Source organism: Lissotriton helveticus, chromosome 1_1 (assembly GCF_964261635.1).
Source record: "Lissotriton helveticus chromosome 1_1, aLisHel1.1, whole genome shotgun sequence".
NCBI lineage: Eukaryota > Metazoa > Chordata > Amphibia > Caudata > Salamandridae > Lissotriton > Lissotriton helveticus.
This window is the reverse complement of record NC_136057.1, coordinates 513,747,805-513,762,737: the sequence shown is the minus strand read 5'-3', so window position 1 is coordinate 513,762,737 and position 14,933 is coordinate 513,747,805. Positions and strand designations below refer to the sequence as shown.

General features: G+C 43.3%; 1 protein-coding gene across 3 annotated transcripts in view; it reads right to left on the bottom strand.

Moving 5' to 3' along the window:
• The window catches only part of DYRK4 (dual specificity tyrosine phosphorylation regulated kinase 4), a 977,358-nt gene that overhangs the window by 918,650 nt on the left and 43,775 nt on the right, over positions 1-14,933 (bottom strand). The window lies entirely within an intron of this gene.

Genomic DNA, 14,933 nt, shown 5'->3' with positions numbered 1-14,933 from the left:
CATGAGCCAGTTGGCTCATTAGAACGTTCAGCACAGCGTGAAAATTCGCGCCGCGCTGAAGCGGTTAAATGTAGTTACTACAAACTATTGAAGAATTGGTACACAATCCCTTACGAACTACACAAAGCGGGCCCTTCACCTCCCATTGGCAATGGTGTGTGTCAGCTTCTCACAATGGTAAAAAAACTTTGCATTTTAAGGCACTGAACTTCACTAATTGCACCAAAATGTGGCGAATCAATGGCTGAACTCTTGCACAAATGAGAGTTTTTTTTTTAATATGTCGCAGGATCCAATGGATATATTTTATAACACATGACCCCTTTTCTGATACTCGTACATTTTAGACTGGTGTTCATTAATTATTTTATTTGGTCCTTTGCATACGATTATATCACTGTTATCACAATGGCCTAGGCAATGTCCTGCCTGTTGCTACCTACGGTTTACTGCGGTCCTTCCACTGCCACCATCACCTCCTTCCTTCACCTTGTCCCATCACCCCTTCTCAGCCCCCTACCCATTACTACGGAACTTACAACTATAACAGGGCAATTCGAATTCAAAAGATGTACATTGTTGGCTGTATGTCTTCAAAGTGTGTCAAGTAGTTGGGTGTAGTGTCCGAGTGCTTAGGGTGGGGCAGAAGTAGGGGCCAGATGTACTATCAACACTGGAAAACCAGGGATGTGTAAATTGCACACCAACTGGTGGGTGGTTGTAATTTACCACGCAACATGTAAAAAGAGGGGAGTCACAAACTAGGTTAACGCAGCATGTCAGAGGGGAATCTGGGCATGACTACTAAAACATACTACAGCTTTCCTTATGGACTCAATTAGAAAAATCGTTTTTCGGCCCCTAATGTATGATGTGTCAATAAATGTATGACTTTTGCATACATTTATTGTGCGAGTGTGGAGATGTCACCCACAGCATAACCTAAATATTTTTTTCGGAATGATCCCAAATCTATTATGTACTAACAGCCAGCAGTGCAAATTCCCCGTCTGCAGGGGAGTCAAAAAATGACCTACCTATTGAATAATAATTAGGCAGGTCATATTTTGTGACCCGCTGTGTGGTAATATCCTTCTTTCCTTTCTAGCGTTTTCATTGATGTCATATTTGGAATTGTCATATGTATTATAGAATGTTACACATGTAATGGAGAATGTTGTTGTGGACCTGAGTTCTAGATCAGAGAAGCGGTTTGAGCTGATCTGATCTAGACGCTTTGGTTTGTGCTCCAGTGGGTCCTTGGATTTAACTTAAATAAATCCTAATTTAAACTTATAATGCCTCCTCCGCTCTTTACAATGGCGACGAGGTTTATTTAATAATTATTGGACCCACTGTGTGCTGAGCGTCTTTTAATTTTCATCGAAATTTAATTTTCATCGATTTAGAAAGGAAAAGGAAACGGACCTACGACGCGATCCTTTCTGGTACAGTCTGATGGGAACTACCTTCTTATGACCTCCAAGGTACTGTCTTTTCTGTAATGCTTATGGAATTAGAGTCGCTGTCCCTGAATCGTCTCTGCGACAGTTGGTCTGCTCGCGCTCCTGTACACTTCCAGTGTGATGACGTCTGCGTTTTCCAACGAACTCCTGGAACGCATTGCTTGTCTGAAACGCAGCGTTTGATAGCACGCAACATCACGGCCATTTTATAAAAGTGATATTCATACGCATTGCTCATCTGGAACGCAGCGTAGCACGCAACGTAGTGGCCATTTTGGGAGTGATTTACAGTCAGTCAGCTGTTCAGTCATAACAACGTTGGCGTTTATTGTTTACAACATCTCTCAAGCGGCAAATTGACTTTTAATGTCATTTTTACGGAGTGCTACTGGCGAATTCAGTGATTCGCTCACTTTTATTTAAAATAAATATTTCATAAAATAAACATTTCGGGAAGTGAAGGTGTGGTAAGCTGGAGATCTTCGTAAATCCTCTAATTACTTTGGTGATGTGCACACTTTAATTTTTGAGAAGTGCATGTTACAGTCTTATTACTACTGTGATCTGCACACAATTTGAAGTTCAATTTTTATTCTCACTTCTGTTTTAACTATATTCTGCACTCGTTAAAAAAAAAAAAAAAGAGTATTAGAATTTTATTGTTTTAATTTTTGATATGGCTGCATCTCAGATTTGTAATCAACCCGCCATCTTTTTAGAGATTCCAGGAAAACCGAAGTTAAGGTGGAAGAAATGGATTGAAACTTTTGATAATTACATTGTTGCCATTGATGGTACTGGGTTTTCTGCTGCAAGGAAAAAAGCTATTATTTTCAGTTATTTGGGCACAGCTGCTATTGAAATTTTCAAGTACCTTATACCCATTGCGCCACCAAAGGAAGGGGGTGAAGGATGGAATGTTTTTGTTGAAGCTGTTGCTAGACTTGAGAAACAGTTTGAAGATTAACCTAATGTCATGATTGAAAGGCATTCTTTTCATGAGAGGAAACAATCAGCAGATGAATCTGTAGAGGATTATGTAGCTGCCCTGAGAGTTTTAGCTGCAAACTGCGATTTTGGTGCCTATGTTGATACAGCGTTGAGGGATCAATTTGTGTTTAATTGTGCAGCTAAAAAAGTGCAAGAACAACTCTTAGCTTGTCGTAATCCTACTCTGGCAGAAGTAATTGATTTGGCCAAAGGGATTGAAAGATCTATTGAGCCATCTAAGGTCATTGCTGCTAATGAGAACAAGAATGTTAATGACACCTCTGTTTGTGCTGTTCAAATGCATAGTAAGGGTAATTTTCAAACTAATAGAGTGTTAAGTTGTTTTAGGTGTGGGTCAAAAGCACATTTGGCGAATTGTGCAGATTGTCCTGCACTTAAAAAGAAGTGTACTAAATGTGGTAAAATTGGCCATCTTACTTCTTCGTGTAGGATTCAAAGGAAAGGTGGTAAGCCTAATTCCACTGTTAATAGTGTTTCTTATGTAAATGATGATTTGGAGAATTTAGTTATCACTATTTATGATGATTCCTTTAATAGTCACATAAATAGTGTTTCTCTTCCTTTCAAAGCTCCTTTAGGGATAGTTCATGTCGGTAAGATTGCCTTTGAAGCTATGGCTGACTCAGGTTCGCCTGTAACTATCTTATCAGATGTGAAAAATGGAAAGGTGTCAAACTTGCTAAATCCGATATCAATCCTAAAGCTTTTGGTAATTTTGACATCAAAATGTTAGGTTTCTTTGAAGATTCTTTAAAATTTGAGACTCGTGTCATTTTTACCAAAATTTATGTTGCAATTGATGGAAAAAATATTGTTGGGTGGTATGATCTTGGTAAAATTGACATTAATTTATGTCCAGGATCTGATTGTCCCATTCAGTTGAGAGAAATGCCTGTTAACAATGTTTCTTTAGAATATCCTCTATCTTCCATTCTGAATAAGTATAAGAATGTTTTTGAAGATGTTGTGGGTGAGGTCAAAGGTTTTTCACACAGGATTAAACTTAAAAAAAGGAGCTTTGCCTGTACAACACAAGGTTCGCACGGTACCTTTGGATGTGAGGGACAAACTCAAATTACATTTGGATGGTCTCTGTTCTCAGGGCATCATAGAACCTACTGATAGCTCAGAATGGGTTTCGGCTATCGTTATTGCTCTTAAAAAAATCAAGAGATTAGATTATGTGTAGCTCTTCGATCTCTTAATAAAAACATTGTTGTGGAAACTTATCCTCTGCCAAGAATACAAGAAATGTTGGCTGCTGTCAATGGAGCAATTTTTTTTCTATTATTGACTTGAAGGCAGCATACCATCAAGTTACTCTGGATCAGGATTCTAAAGATCTGACGGCGTTTATAACTCCGTTTGGGTTATTTAGATTCTTGAGGATGCCTTTTGGCCTGGCATCTGCTGCCAGTGTTTTCCAAAAGTTAATTGAAAATTTGTTTAGTGAAGTTAAAGGTGTCCAGTCTTTTCAAGACGACATTTTAATCTTTGCTAAGTCAATTGATGAACATAATGTCACTTTGGAGAAAGTTTTGAAGATCCTTAGCAGCAAAGGCATGACGGTCAGCAAGGAAAAATGTAAATTCTTAGTTAAAGAAATTGACTATTTAGGCCATAAAATTACTCAGGAAGGGATTTTTCCTAAAAGAGATATCATTAGCAACCTTGAAAATGCTAGCAAGCCTCAGGACAAGGATGCGTTACGCTCTTTTCTGGGGTTAAGTGAATATTATGCGAAATTTGTGAAAGGTTATGCTTTGGTTGTTGAACCACTCAGACAACTACTAAAAAAAGGTTCGAGGTTTGTTTGGACTGATGTCCATGATTCTGCTTTTCAGGGTGTGATTAAGCTTATTGCTAGTGCTCCGGGTCTTAAAACTTTTGATCCTGAAGGGAAGTCTTTTGTAACTGTGGATGCGAGCACGGTTGGATTGGGGGCTGTTTTCACGCAGATGGTTAATGGCAAGGACAGAGTTATTTCGTTCATCTCAAGAGCGATTAGGGGTGCTGAAGTTCATTATAGTACCATCGAGAAGGAGGCTTTAGCATATGTGTGGGCTGTTGAGAAGTTAAAGAATTTTTTGTGGGGTAGGCCTTTTGTTTTGGTGACGGATCATAAGCCTTTGGTTTATATGATGGATGGCGTGAGGAGTGGTAGAGCATCTTCTAGGTTGGTTCGGTTAATAGCGAGACTGCAGGAGTTTAACTTTGAGATTCAGCATATTTCAGGTGGAAAGAATTTTGCTGCAGATTGCTTATCTAGGTTACCTCCACCTAGTGATTCTTATGATGAGGTCACTGATCAGCAAGAGTGTGTAGTGGCTGCTTTGGATGCTGTAGAGTCCAGCAATTTTAGCATTGATGAGGATGAATGGAATGATCGTGTTGGTGAAGATAATTTGTTAGTTAAGGTCAAATCTTATGTTGTTAATGGATGGCCCTCTGTTAAAAATCTTGAATCTTCATTGAGAAGTTTTGCACAAATGGCGAATGAGTTATCTATTGGAAATGGAATTTTCTTAAGGAATGATTTGTTTGTTCCACCAGGAAGTCTCAGGGAGAAGATTATCAAATTAGCACATTTAGGGCATCCTGGTGTTTCAGGTACAAAGAGGTTGCTTAAGTGTCATTATTGGTGGCCGGGTTTGGATGCCTCTGTTGAGAAGTTTATCAATAACTGTGCGGTGTGTGTTAGGTCTGAAAAGCACTGGAAGGTTTCAACTGAACTATTGTCACTTTGCGAAGCTCCTACTGGTCCGTGGGAAAAGCTCTCTATTGACTTTTCAGGACCTTATGATTGTCTTGGCAGAGAAAATAGATTTTTAATTGTTCTCATTGATGATTTTTCTAAATGGTTACATTATTCTTTTGTGGAGCATCCTAGTACTGATGTGGTTATTAGTTTCCTGGACAACGTTTTCAGGATTGAAGGGGCACCTGTTTCCATTAGATCTGACAATGGTGTTCAGTTCATTTCAAACAAAATGGAAATGTTTCTTAAAAAGTTTGGAGTGTCTGCTAAGAGGGCTCCTCTTTATAGTCCCCGTTCCAATGGTCAGGTCAAAAGGGCCAACAGATTTTTTAAAGAGGGGATCCAAGCTGCTTTGGAGAGTGATTTGGATGTTTTTGACTTTTTGAAAGACAAAATTTGGAGTTATCATCTGACTCCTAACTCGTGTACAGGAGTTTCTCCCTTTTGTCTAATGAGAGGCAGACAAGCTAAATCTTTGTTTTTGCCTCAACTTAAGTACAAGAGCAATTTGGCAGAAAGTTTTGAGTCTTCTATCTCTAAAGCTAAAGATAATATCACTTCTGCACGAATTTCAGGAAAGTCCTATCATGATAATTTTCATCATTGCAAGAACAAAGTTGTGAATGTCGGTGATTGGGTTAGGATTGTTAGTCCTTCTCATACACCCAAAGGTATGTCCAAGTTCAGCAGGCCCTTTGAAGTGGAACAAGTTTCAGAATCCACTGTTTTTCTCAAGGTCAGAGAGTAAAAGTTCTGTGGTTGTTCTTAAACTTGGCCAAGAATTTTTTTTGGATAAAAGGGAAGATGGTGAAGATGTTTGGTTTGACAATTCCTGTTCTGGTCCATTACAGAAGGAACAGTTTGCTTGTTCAAGTGATGGTCCGGGTTCTACTCTTCGTTCAGAGTTTGACCCTATTTTGGGTTCTTCTGTTCCTGATTGTGATGCTGGAACCAGCCCTACTGTTCTTGGATCACATGTTTCTCTTAAAAGATGTGTTAAGTTGCCAAAGAAATTTGATGATTATATTCTGGATTAATCTTTCTTTGTTTTGTTTTACTTTTCTTTTGTTTTTGTTTTTTATTCTATTTTGTTTTTGTGGAAAAGATACATGTGGTAACATCCTTATTTCCATTCTAGTGTTTTCATTGATGTCATATTTGGAATTGTCATATGTATTATAGAATGTTACACATGTAATGGAGAATGTTGTTGTGGACCTGAGTTCTAGATCAGAGAAGCGGTTTGAGCTGATCTGATCTAGACGCTTTGGTTTGTGCTCCAGTGGGTCCTTGGATTTAACTTAAATAAATCCTAATTTAAACTTATACTGCCTCCTCCGCTCTTTACACGCTGTTCAAGATGTTATGTAGGGATGGTGGCCTCATGGTACACCTCATGGTACACCAGATTACAATCCCTGTATTATCTTTCCTAACTTGTAAACATTCTTTTAAACCATCCGTTATCCCGAACAAGGTGCTGTTTTTCAAACAAAAATGTTTCCCATTTGGGAAAACATTCGGGGGAGCAGGCAGCTGTCCCCTGGACTACTGCCAGCTCCCGCCAAGACCCTCCGATAGGATTCCCATATTTTGAATCAATTACTGGCCAACTTGAAAGGTCACAAAAATTGGAAATATATCCCTAGAAACAACAGTAAAAAAAACTTTACTTAGGATCAAGGTGGTCAATGACTAGCCTTGGTACAGATGAATGACAAGACCAGTCTGAGATATCTGGCCGCCTTCAAGGCAAATACACTGTATGGGATGATTTGTCCAGGTATGCATCACTTTTGGGTACGATTCAGCGCACATAGGCTTGTTCCTCATTTTCAATACATACATAATTGAATGATTGACTCTCTTTCTTTTTAGCTACATATGTATCTAGTCCTTTTTAGCTACATATGTATCTAGTCCTTAACAAATAAAAGAAAAAGCTGCTTAGTAAGAATCACATTTGTGTCTCATCGGTTCTTGGTTGGCACCTTGATTAGTTCTCAGGGGGTGCACACTTATTTATTGTTTTTTTCATGCATGTATTACTTACATTTTTCAGTCCCCCCTTGGTTAAACGGCTGAGGGTAAGCTCTTCGCTAACAACCCCCTAGATATTACCAGAGCAAGCTGGCCAAATTTTTCTTTAGTAACTTTAATTTTTTTCATATAGCGTTATGCTCTAGAGCTCCTATGTGGAAATGCTACAGGCTTTCTGCCTTGATGGTGCCTGTCTGTGGAGTAGAAATGTTGCTGACACATTTGTTTCTGTATAACAAAATTGGAGAAAGCTAGCATTTGTTTTCCCTTGCTATAAACTGCGTGGTTGGTTTCTTAGATTTACTCTAAGAATTGGCAGTTGAAAGTTGTTTGTTTCTATGGTCACTTCACCACATATCGCCCATACTGCTAATACACCACTTGAGCACTGTGCCATCATTTCATTCCAATTGTGTGACACAACTGAAATATACTGTATAGGTAAAAACACAATGTATACAGATAGTGAATGATTTGTTTTGAAAGAAGAATTACAGCAAATAAATAGGAGAAGGTGATTAGATCCTTAATATGAAACATCCCTTGATTGAAGCAATCACAAATGTTTGTAAAAGTTATATAAAGTACAAATAATCTTGTGCAATAAAACTGGTGCTCAGACAATGCTCCACCTTGAGAGTCATTAGTTCCATAGACACCGAGGGACCTATTCACATGGGTATTAAGTGTGTAATGAAGAACTCCTGGGGTCATATTATCAAGAACGGCGATAACATTATCACCGTGAGGGGCTTGATAATATGCCCATGAGAATTCCAATAGAAGCCCAGGTTCTGGTGTGAAGGAACACAAACCTAGGCTTCTATTGGAATTCTCTAGGGCATATTATCAAGCCCCTTATCACCGCGTTAGCGGAAGTGTCCTGTAGCAAAGCGCTCTTGATAATATGTCCCCTGGACTGCTAATTTATGTACTTTTTTTTTTTTTTTGAAACTTTTTATTAATTTTATAAATACAAACACAAACAATTTGCAAGGGAAAAGAGAAAGAAAAGACAGCAATATAAACAACGTTGCATTACATGGTGTGAGAGCGGGAAGGTCAACCAATGAGCGTATGTTCTATCAAAATTTATGTACTTTTAAATGCCATAGGGAATTGGATCATTAACTTCTAAATTGGGATAAATGGGAAAAATCGGGGAATAGTCATATACAAGCAGTACAAAGAGAAAGGTCTGTGCCATTTTTTTCACTTTTACTAATTGAGAGTTGGATGTTTCGGCTGATTCACGAAGACGTGTAAGAGAACGGAAAAGAATACACCAAGGGGTATATTCACAAGAACGTGTTATAACTACCGCAAGAGTAGCGTAACACAACTTTCAACATTGCAGCCTATCGTGGGAAAATAACCCTGTGTCAACGTGGAATTCACAATGCGGCGGTAGCAGGCGATAGACACCAGATAACGCGTCAAATGTCTGGGTGAAAATCATCGCCACACCGAAAAATTCTATACGCGAATGCTAAAAACATGCGATGAGGCCAACCGCAGTACAAAAAATAGAGAAAACAAGCCACAGGCCTGCAAATACCACGCGTCTGGGGGGACAATGCAGCATAAAAACCACAGAAACAACACACCAAAGCATGTAGCAATATGGACGCACCCTGACCCAGCGCAGAGGCCAACTCGAACCCCATAACCCCCACAGACCACTAGCAAGGAACAACGGGGTCGGGGAAGGCCAAGGAAAAGAGGGAGAGGAAGAAGGTGTGCAGTCCGCAGGAAAATGAGACCACGTCATTGAGGTAACAGAACACTACTAGCAACTGACCCACAAGCAGACCACCTAGAATGCAGTTGGAGTGGCAAGGAGGCCAATCGAGGAGGCCAATAGGTGCCGGCATGACGTGACAGCCTAAAACAGGCACAAACCCTCTGCCAACAGGAAGGCAGCAACGGCGACAGTAGGTGGCAGTCCAGCGCCACATGAGGAGCTCGAGGCAACCCAGGCCACAGTCATCAGTGTGGAGACGGTGCAAGGAGTAGGGATTACGGACACAGCTCGAGAGGAACTCACATAACATCAACAGGGAGTGCAACGAACAGGGACTGGGAGGACGGGGGGGAGATGGGCACAATGGCACACATGCACAACGAGGTGTAGCACACTGCACACCCACAATTACCCAGGATCATGTCCCAGATGCCCTTGGCACACTGCAGCACACACATATAGCAAGAACAGCACACCCGCATTGACAACAACCTGGTACAATGCGCATAGCCGACACTGCAGAACAGAGGACACAACTGTCTCCGCACATGCACAGAAACATGCCTACTACATCTGACAGAGCCTGTAACTGTGAAATGGAAATGTACGCGTACGACCTCACATCCGTAATGTATTTCAGATGTACATTGTCCCGCAGAAGAATACAGAACTTCCCAAACAGTCACAATGTACATTGCCATACAGTCTGCATGCAAACCAGCACAATGCGCCGAACATACATGTCAACACAATGTCAACATGCATCTCCCCTTCACATTGCTGTGGGGCACACAACACCTTCAGCAGAGCACATAATACAACACATTTGTGATGCTGGAGAGGACCACCACAGCGCCGACACCGACGCCCTACAACAGCCGATGTATATCCCACGCAACTCCCCACCAGGACCCGGCCAGCCAAGCTACTCAGAGGAGAACACCGAGCCTGCAACAGGCCACACAGCAGGAAGCACTGCAAGCACAGATGGCTCACAACACTTCACCCACCCACATATGGCACTCCAATGCCATGTGTCAGCATGCCAAAAGGAGGTGTCCCAACAGATGTAGGTGGGGCCAAACCCATGGAATGCAAACTAAGACACATCCGTAGGTGTCTCTCACCCTTCAGGGACCACCCACACCCCACTAAGGAGACCCACACTGCCATAGAGACACATGCAGATGCAAATTCACAGTACAGAACCACGCCCAGGGGCGATCAAATTGCAGCCACACATCAGAGTTCATCCAATATCTCAGAAGAAGGGGTCCTGGGCCGGACCAGCACAGAGTTAGTGGCTCCGGATGCACTGCGGCTGGCACAGGCACCCAGCCACAGGACGGTGACTTGTGATGCAGTCAGATGGGCCATGTGACCTGAGCGGGTCCTCATCAATGTCCGAGGTGTATGTTGCGGAGGGTGGCAGGGACAGTGGAAGGTGTCCTCCAGGGCATGATGCGGAAGGTTTGATTTTACCCGGAAGTAGCAAATAGTGTGGTAGAAAGCGCAAGCCTAGTTTTCACCACCAATTCGGTATCAGCTACATGAGGATGAAAACTAGCCCCTAGTCCATAGACTCAGATGCCACCAATGTATGACCAGTGAGTGTCCATGAACAGACCTAGTGGCACCGGTGCTGAGAGGGAATGCAGTCTGCGATGATGCCTGTACACAGATATGAACTCCGCCATCGCTAAATCAAGACTCATTGACCTACTGGACCGCATTGTAGACCGAAGGCAGCAGTCAGCACGGGCCATTCACTGAGTGTCGCTGGCATAGGTTGGTGGCCCCACCAGCCTGTGTAGTTCAGGTTCAGTGGCACCACGTGCTCGGTCACCTCCGTGACTGTGACCCGGCTTTCGTCCGGACTGAGCCTCATCTTCCTCTTACTCCTCTTTGTGCGACCACTGGTGTAGACTCTGCCATTCTTGATTCGCGAATCAGTGCTGGGAAGTGATACCCACTGGTCCGCAGTGTAGTCCTGGTCCGTCATCCACGTGTCGCTGGCTGGCATTGAACAGTGTTAGTGGCACCATGTGTCACCGGCTGGCGTTGAACAGGGTTAGTGGCACCACGTGTCACCGGCTGGCATTGAACAGGGTTAGTGGCACCACATGTCGCAAGATGCCCATATGGAACTATGCCTCACTGATCAGGGGGGGGGGGTCTGGTGCTGTGGCCGCTGGCCCGGATTTGGGGTCACTGCCATTCAGGACCCAGGACACAGTTTTACATATGGGACCAACTGGGCCGAAGAGGAAGCCGGTGTAGTATGTGAATGAGGAAGGAGTAATGTGGGCCAGCGTCGGGGGCCAGCGATGGTCTGAGAGGCTGGCAGGGTCGCGGGCTTTGGGCTTGAAGCTTACACAGGTATGTGGTGGGTCCTCCTTGAAACACGCCGGTGTCAGCAAGCGATCAGTGTGGCCTGGCTGCACAGGGGGGGCCTGACGGGTTCGTGGACCAGCAGGCCGGGGTACGGCAGGTGCACAGGATCGCAGACAACTGCGCTCATGAGGACGTCATCGGCCTGTGGCGAGGTGGGAGGCCCCGCCCTGGCAGAGACGTTGGGCTTTCCGGAAGATGATCACGTCCAGGGCTATGTGCTATTTATTCCCACCCCTACGCTGGCCTGGCATACGCCGGGCCATCCCACTCTTCTCACACTTACGGGGGGACATAACAGGCAACATTTCTGCAAGGTCCCTCACTGGCTGAGGTGACATAGTTGCATCCACTGTCCACTACACTCCATACACCAGAGGTGAATGTCGTCGTGGATATGAGTGAGTTCTGCATACTGTGGTCTGTCCAGCAAATCCCTGCCACTCTTGGCATTGTGTACTTTCCAAATTATGGTTGTACTGCATCCTTCACACAAGCCTGGTTGCCACCTCTCTCCACATTTAGCTATTGTGTGGCTGAGGTACCATGCCGTTGATGGCTCATGTTCATGGCGTGCCCAGGTTGCCATCGTAAGTTGTTCTGTCGTGTCTGGTAGGCGGGCATGTTATTGTGCATTTTGGTTGTGATTTTGTGACGTGTGCATTGCCAGAGTTGTGAATTGCATGGTTGTGGAGTAGAGGTGAGTCGGGTGTTAATTTTGAACTTTCCAAGGGGCTGTGCATTTTACCCCAGATAGGGTCAAAAAGCATAGGTAATTACCCCCAAGGATATATAATGGGCTTTGTATCTCGGGATTAGGAAAACAGACAAAATTTATGCTCATGAACAAACCTGCATTGTTCTTCCTGAATTGCACCGCTACCAGCCACCTTGGTGGCATAATATCAAGAACGGCGTTCAAAATTATTGCTGGTTTAGCGGCAGAAAACTGCCGCTAAGACGGCGATAATGGGCTTGATAATATGCCCTTGAGAATTCCAATAGAAGTCCATGTTGTGGTGTGAACATGGGCTTCTATTGGAATTCTCCAAAGCATATTATCAAGCCCATTATCGCCACTTTAGCGCCAGTTTTCTGCCTGTAAACCGGTGATAATTTTAATGCCATTCTTGATAATATGCCCCTTGGTTGTTTATATCTCAAAGCAGAACTGGTTTCCTTGGATCAAACATATCACTTCACCGAGACTAGTTCAGGAAGCCTTTAACCCCTGCTCCCTTTCTCTACATTACAAAATTGCGGAACTGGTCTATTCTATTGCTTACACTGATTCACAGGTGATGGGTCACATGCAGAATAAAACACACAATATCTTATATTCCTTTGTCTTCTCTGTGCATGTATGAAACACGTTGTCTAATCTATATCCTTTAATTTGAAATGTAAAAAGATTACATGAATGTATGCTGATTGACTTGCTGTGTGTGTACTGGCATTTGGCTGGTGGTGTGTGTGGACTGGCGTTTTGCTGATGGTGTTTTAACTGGGGATTTAGCTGGTGGTCTGTGTGGTCTGGCTTCTGGCTGCAATATGTGTGGCTGGCATTTGGATGGTGGTGTGTGTGAAGTGGCAGTTGCCTGGCATTGTGGTTGGACTTGTGCTTGACAGGCGGTGTGTGTTGACTGGTTCTTGGCTGCTTTTGTCCGTGGACTGACACTTGGCTGTTTGTGTAAGTGGACTGGTGTTTGGATGTTGGTGTGTGTGGCTGGCAGTGTGTGTGGACTAGCGATTGGCTGGCAGTGTGTGTGGACTAACACTTGGCTGGCAGTGTGTGTAGACTGGTGCTTGGCTAGCGGTGTGCATTACTGGTGCATGGCTGGCGGTGTGCGCGGACTGGTGATGTGTTGGTGCCTCGTAGCCAGTATGTGTCTTGACTTACTTGAAGTCTGTTGGTCAGTTATCTGATGTTTGGGTGCTTGGTGGTGTGATTGGATTGTTAGTCCTGTTGGCGTGTGAGAGTGATAAGCCCTAGAATGGAGCTATTTGTAAAGGTAAGTGTTGTATTGTGTTAGACCCACAGCTGGCAGTGTGAATGGTTTCCTGTGTGTAATGAATGGCAGGCCCGTAATGGACTGGAAAGCGTTTGGTGCCGTGACGTGGCTTTAAAGCTCATGAGTTGTAAGTCAGTGTTTCTTTGATCTGATGTTGAAATAATGAATAATGACTTTTGGGGACAGTAGTTCATAAAGCCATTAGTGAATAAAACATTTGTATTAAACATTTACTTACCCTTGTGCCGAATCCAACCTGTATGCCTGTGATTGACTAGTGGATGGGTAAGCAATAAAGTTCTGGTGTTTATTTTTCCTTTTTACTGTCAGTGCAAACTCCCTCTGTAGTGAACACCTTCTGCCCTCACATCTTTTTGGCAATTGGTCACTAAGGGAATAATGCATGGTATGCTTTATCTGGATACCACAAGGTTTACTTACCCAAAAGCCCTTTTAAATTTGATTCATTTACAAAAAGATATTTTTCCCCCACATTTCTGTGTGGGCCAGCTGTGGGATGGCCAGGCCGGCTCAAATTTCCTAACACCCAGGATTGCCCGATGTCTCCCAATAAAAATGTTACCTCGCTTGTGTGGGTGGGCAAGTGCCCATGACAGGGAAGTATCCAAACGTATTGTGAACACATCAAAATGATCTATCACAAACCAACCTGGTTTTGCAAGGGAGACACCTACGTTTATTGTCCCGAGCTCGTCAGCTATCTAGGGAAACCTCCCAAACCTTGACATTTATGAAAACTAGACACCCAGGGGAGTCCAGGGATGTGTGGCTTGCATTGATCCTCCAATGTTTACTTACTCAGAATCCCCTGAAAAACTCAAATGTAGCCAAACACATTCTGTGTGAAAAAGTTGTGGGATCACTGAGCCGGCACAAATTTTCTACCACCCAGCATTCCCCCAGGTCTCCTGATAAAAATTCTACCTCGTGTGTGTTGGTGTGTCAGGTGCCAGCAACAGGGAAGGGCCCAAAACGTAATGTGGAGATAACGATAACTATGGAAGGTGTACCAACTAGTCATGGCGTCGTCAACCATGTAGGGAAACCTATCAAACGCATATATTTCTGAATACTAGACATACGGGGAAGTCAAGAGAGGTGAGGGTTGTGTGGACTCCCTCAAAGCTTCCTTTCACAGAATTCCCTGCAAAGATGAAGTGTTGAATAAAAACACTAATTTTCCCTGAATTTCTGTAATGTAAGCTACAGGAATGTGCAGGGATCCACAAAATTCATACCACCCAGCGTTCCCCCACTTGTACTGATGTATATGCTACCGCACTGGTGTGCCAAGGCCTGGTGTCCACAACAGAAATAGATCAAACGATGGTCAACAGTAGTCCTTTCATGAGGACTACTGTTCACCCTGATGTGATCCATTCACAGCTACCTACATTGCAAAAATGTTTTTCAGTGGAGAAATGTTATGTGTCTACGTTGTGTTTGGCGCCCTTTCGTGTTGAGGGCACTTGGCCTACCCACATAAGAGA